The sequence below is a fragment of the Grammomys surdaster genome, unplaced genomic scaffold (assembly GCF_004785775.1).
Source record: "Grammomys surdaster isolate TR1022 unplaced genomic scaffold, NIH_TR_1.0 132, whole genome shotgun sequence".
In the NCBI taxonomy this organism is placed as follows: Eukaryota; Metazoa; Chordata; class Mammalia; order Rodentia; family Muridae; genus Grammomys; species Grammomys surdaster.
The window spans coordinates 4,356,952-4,362,951 of NW_021604590.1; the positions used below are offsets into that span (position 1 = coordinate 4,356,952).

Sequence of the window (6,000 nt, forward strand, 5' to 3'; positions counted from 1 at the left end):
GCATGTTCTCTATCTGTTGGGCAGATAGGGAATGCTTTTGCACAGCTAAAGAGACAACTGCACAGCTAAAGAGACAACAGAATGCAGAAGACATCCACAGAATGGGAGAGAATCTTTGCCAGTTACACATCCGAAAGGATTAATATTCAATATGCAAAGAACTCAAAAACACAGAGTCCAGGAAACAAATAACCCAATTGAAAATGGGTATTCACCATGCTTATCAATTAGGGAAATTCAAATTAAAGGAACATTGATATCTCACCTATGCAGAGTCAGAATGGCTCAGACCAACCAGATAACCGACCACCAACTCCAGGGAGGCTGAGGGGAAAGGGAACCTGGTTCACTGTCACTGAGAATGTGACACTCTGGAAATCAGTAAGCAGGGTACTCATAAAATGTAAAATAAACCTACCCTATGATCACTTCTTGATATATGCCTGAAGACTCACCATGCTACTCTACAGATCTTTGCTCATCCATGTTCATAGCTGCCATATTTGCAATGGCCAGGGGATTAGAAGTAACCTAAACCCTTCAATGCATGAATGAATAATGAAGATACGCTACATCAACATGATGGAATATTGTTCAGCTGAAAAGAACAACGGAGTCAGGAAGTTTTCAGGGAAATGGATGGACCTCAAAAAGATTATATTCTATTGAGTGAGATGGCACAGACTCAGAATCACAAGTGCTGCATGTTCTCTCTCAACTGCACTTCCGAGCTCAAAATCCTCAGGAGCAAATACAGAGCATGATGTAACCATAGAAACCAAGAAAATATAAAGGGAACCTAAACAAGAGTGGGGTGGGCTTGAGAGGGGACTAGCAGGATATGGGTGATATGAAGTAAGAAATGGAAAAAACAGAGATGGGGTTTCAACTGGGGAGGCAGGACAAAAGTGAAGACAGAGGAAGGATGAGTGATGAATCACACCAAGGAGCCTCAAGGAGGTGTTTTTATTACTATTTCATATTCACTGAAAGTTATAGTGACATATGTAAGTGTGTGTGTGTGTGTGTGTGTGTGTGTGTGTGTGTGTGTTATAGAAAGTTATACCAATTGAGCTGAAAATATTTTTAAAAAACTAAGGAAAACCCTCGTATCAAGGATGAGATGCCTCGTTTTGAATGGTTGGTCAATGTAGACCAAGTCAACAATATAAACTAAGGATGTAGGCTTTGGTTGGCTTTCAGGAACTGAGAGAGGGGTGCTAGTGCTGAAAACATTGAAAACACATAGGACAGTGATTGAGCACAGGACTCTGATAATTCAAACTGTCTTTGACCTGATGTGAACCTCTCTCTTCTGGCCTAGTAGCTACGGTAGTAAAATATATTATCCAAGCTACCAGGAGTGGGAAGCAGTTAAACTGTCTTACCCAGCTGCAACACCTATGAATGACAATGTTCAGTATGGTTAAAATCTCTTAGGGTGCAATAAGTGGTATTCATGTGCTGGTGTCTAACTGAACTTTAGGCTCACTCAAAAAGGGAAAACTATCTGATACTGGAAACCAAGCCACTTTCCAGGGCTACTGAGGTCATGGGCCTGATAGCATACAAAAAAATTTAAACCACAAATCTATTGAAAAAATTAACTAGCAATTGATTCAGCAATGTATACACTACTAATAAAAAATCACTAGGCTCAGGTAGCTTTTCTGAATGGTTATAAATTACGCATCACACACTTTTCATAAACCCTTGATAAGAATGGAAAAACGAATGACTATTTCCCGTCATGTTTGTGAAGTTATCAGATTTAAAATATCAAAACATCGTGACAGCACAAGAGAGAAAATTATAATCAATCTCTTCCTTGAATATATTTGAAAAAGTCTTTGATAAAATGTCGTCAGTTCTCATCATTTGGCATAGCAATGTGGAACTGCAGATCTTACAGTGTATTTTAAAACCTGCAAGCTGGACTTAGTAATCAATGGGGGAAAAATGCAATGATTTTTTTTCTAGGTCTTTATAAATTTTATATAAAACATCAACAAATTATCTTACTGCTAGTTATGGGGTAAACAATACTACTTTGATTTACAACTTTAAAAACCATTAAGTGTCCCATTTCTTTGGCAGCATTACCTAGTGAGGGGCATCTTCATTCTACTTGTCACGGCTATTCCTTTTCTATTAACAATTTGTAGCAAGGGTCAGTATTTCTGGAATTCCCTATCTTCCCCCATAGATTTGTTTAAAGTTAATGGTAGTTTCAAGAGCTACCACTTCCTCTGTTTATTTCACATTTGTTGGCCGGGTATCTTTTTAAAGAAGCAAATACTGTAAGATGCCACATGGGCGTAGCTCTGTGGTAGGAATGGGCAGTACAATTATATGGTTTGCTATCAGCATGCTGCCCCAGAAGTGATTGTCTGGCCACAGTTTTTTGTGAGATCTGGTACCTACATGGTGATTTGTGAACTTGCATTCTGCGTACTCTCTTGATGTCCCCATGGTAACAGAAATCTGAACTGTGCTGTTTGGAGTCTGGTCTTTTTTAACTTAATCCTAACAACAGAAATTCGCATACATTGGAAGAAGTATGTGAAAGAAGGCCTGGCTAATTATTTGTTCTATTGATCAACTGGGTACTAGTTTATGTAGGGTGGTTACTTTAAACTCATTGAACGGTACCAGTATAATTAGCACACCTTTCCATACTTATAAATAATGTTATAGCCAAGCAATGAATTTCCATAAGGATTATTGTAATGGAAGTTTACACATTAAAGAATAAAGAAGAACAATCACTATCATTCTAATAGAATCAGGTTACAGCTCATAAAATTAAATACCTGCTTACAAGAAACCAACACTAAGTAACCTAGAGATGAAGCAGTTTTCTGACTCTGCTAAAGGTCTCAATAAACTGTACTATATCTTATGGTTAATAATCATTTTATATTTATTATTAACTTACAACAATGTATCTTTCTGAGATTAACTGGAGGATGGGGAGGGAAAAGGAGAGGGAAAGACTGGGAGGGAAGGAGGAAGGGGAAGCTGCCATTGAGATGTAAAGTAAATTAATTCATTAATCAATTAATTAAAAAAGAAAGGGACAAAGATGCCTACTAATTATTACATCTATTCAGCACTATAGTGGAGGTGCTAGCTCAAGGAAAATGCCTCATACCATTCAAAATTATCAGAGAAATTCTAATTAAACTGAAGACTATACTGTGTTTATGAATGGGAAGATGCCAATTTAGCTGAAATTAGATGACAGGATTACCTCAGTTCTAATTAAACTCACTGTGCATTGTATGGTGTATGGGGTGTGTGTGTGCATGTTCATATATGATGTGTGTGTATATGTATTTAAGCTAAATTTTCTTTCCTTCCTTCCTTCCTTCCTTCCTTCCTTCCTTCCTTCCTTCCTTCCTTCCTTCCTTCCTTTGTCTCTCTCTCTTTCCCTTCCTTCCATTCCCCCTCTCTGTCTCTGTCTCTGTTTCTTTCTCTCCCTCCCTTTCTCTCTCTCTTTCTCTCTCTCTTTCCCTCCCTCCCTCCCTCCCTCCCTCCCTCCCTCCCTCCCTCCTCCCTCCCTCCCTCCTCCCTCCTCCTCCTCTTCCTCCTCCTCCTCTTCCTCCCTTTCTTTCTTTCTTTCTTTCTTTCTTTCTTTCTTTCTTTCTTTCTTTCTTTCTTTCTTTCCTTCTTTCTTTTTTTTCTGACAGGATCTCCCTATATAGCCCAGGCTAACTTAAGCCTCGCTGGTACAGGTATCCATGGTGTGCTACCAAGCCCAGTGTAGACAGGACGATTGAATAGAAGAAAACCAAAACTGGATGAATACTATGGTAGAATTGGTTATCTGAAGTCATGGTAATTAAGTGAGCATGGTATTGCCAAAATACTACAAAAAGCCAATTAACCAGAACAGAGTTCAGAAACAAATCAACACAACAATGGCCACTAAATTTGCAACAAAGGACACCTCAGTAAAGCAGAGGACTGACGCCTTAGTCAGCATTATTTAATCAACTGCGATTCCTGGAAAAAATGAATGATTATTATATTATATTGTAGAGGAAATCAGCTCAAGTTGCATTCCAGATCTAAGTCATGATATGAACAAATTAAGGCTTTTAAAATGAAAATAAATTGATGAATGTAGACCTGCCAATCATTTTGAGGCATGGAAGGCATTAAAGAAACCAGAAATGATGAATGACGTTGAAAATGAAATCTGTATTTGATGCAAGGTCCTATTAAGAGTTCAAGAAAGAAAGTGCCAAACTGGGAAAAGAACTGCAATGAATCTATCCAACAGTGGGACTTGTACACTTATGTACAGAGCTGCACGTCAATATGAGAAGAACACTCTAGAAGAGAAAAGAGAAGGCCCTTCACAAAACACAATAGTCGCTAAACAAGAAACTTTGTTCAATTCCACTCGATCTTGGGTAAATGCAAAATTAAAATATTGTTAAATCCCAATGTCAGCCTAAACCCTTGTGTTTTCATATCAAAAGACAACTTATAGATGATTTATCATCAACATTTATGTTTCAATTTTGGGGCATATAAAGCTACTAGATTAGCAAAATGAGAGCTAGTTACATCCTGGTTACAAATGACCTAGACATGAACTTTTTAGCTAAAGTTTCCAAAATTCCAAAAGGATCCTAAGCATGATACAATGTAGTGACCCTGACAGGTCTGAGGTACCGAGGACCCTGCTTTAGTTCTCTCTTCCTCTCTGAGATATAAGAACATACATGTCCAAGTAAGTTGACACAAGTGTCACACACTGTAAGAGCTCTGTTCAACCTCTACTAAAGGAGTGCCTTTCATTCATTATGGTTCATTCACTAGGCAAAGGTATAAGCTTGAAAAGTACCAGACACTTAACTCCATCCTGGAGGAGGGACACATTGTGACCATCACCTCTATGCCCACGCATGGTTCTACTTAAGGTGGCACAAAGAAGCATGGCCTCCTACCATGCTTTTGGTGTAGCACTTGGTACAGACTGGTAAAAGAGGCTCTCCCTTATTACCCATCAGTTTTACATGGAGATATCCTTGTAAAATGACCTTGCATCCTTCAGCAAAGGCATGTTATTAGAAAGCCATTTATATCCTGTCACCAATTTCATTTTTATACATCATTATCAGAAAGACGCTCCAGATTATACATATCTTTAAAAACTAGAGTGAATAACAAAAAAAGAGCTTTGGAAAGAGCTATAATTAGGTGACAATCACATTTATTGCAAATAAATTGCTTTGCGAAGGTGGTCACTAGTGAAATTTGAAAACACGTCTGTGATATGAAAATCAGAAGCTGTGTCTACACGCTGTACACCACTTATAAAAAAAATAATCCAGAGCTTATAACTTCCCTTCACAGATTAAATAAGAACAAAGTTCATTTTCTTCAAATACAAACCAACCCCCCCAAAAGAACTACTAATGAATAAGAAGGCATTGATTCAAATCTACACCTCAAGATAATATAACAGATGTGGAATTGCAAATGAACCTCATACTGTAGGCTTAGCAACAAGAGGATATTAAGTAATTTCTCAATCACATCGTAGTAACATTTAGTTTTACTACTTTGTCTCATACAGGTTAGAAACACAGCAAATGGAATTAAGTGTAATAAGGAAACCTGGCTTAATACAGGGACTGTCATCCAAGCAATGTGGCAGGCTAGAACACAGGTACTGTGCATGGAGTACATTTGCCCGAAGTAGAATAGGCCCCAGGATGCATTTCCCCAAGGGTCCCAGACAACTGTGTGTGCTTTGCCAAAGACAAAGATTCCCCACACATCCTATGATACTGATGTCCAAATGCACTGCAGACCTCTCCTGAGGGGAAACAAACAGGGTTGAGTTAGAAAGTTCAATGGGTGCGGGAAAGGGAAAAAATCTGGGTATAAACTTCTTACAAATGATGCAGAGAAGAGGAGGAAAATGAGAAGAAGAAGAAGGAGAAGAAGAAGAAGGAGAAGGAGGAGGAGGAGGAGGAGGAG

At 38.5% G+C, this 6,000-nt stretch overlaps 1 protein-coding gene across 1 annotated transcript in view; it reads right to left on the reverse strand.

Annotated features, from left to right (window-relative positions):
* L3mbtl4 (L3MBTL histone methyl-lysine binding protein 4) overlaps positions 1–6,000 on the reverse strand; it is a 318,439-nt gene that overhangs the window by 110,660 nt on the left and 201,779 nt on the right. The gene's annotated exons all lie outside the window — the stretch shown is intronic.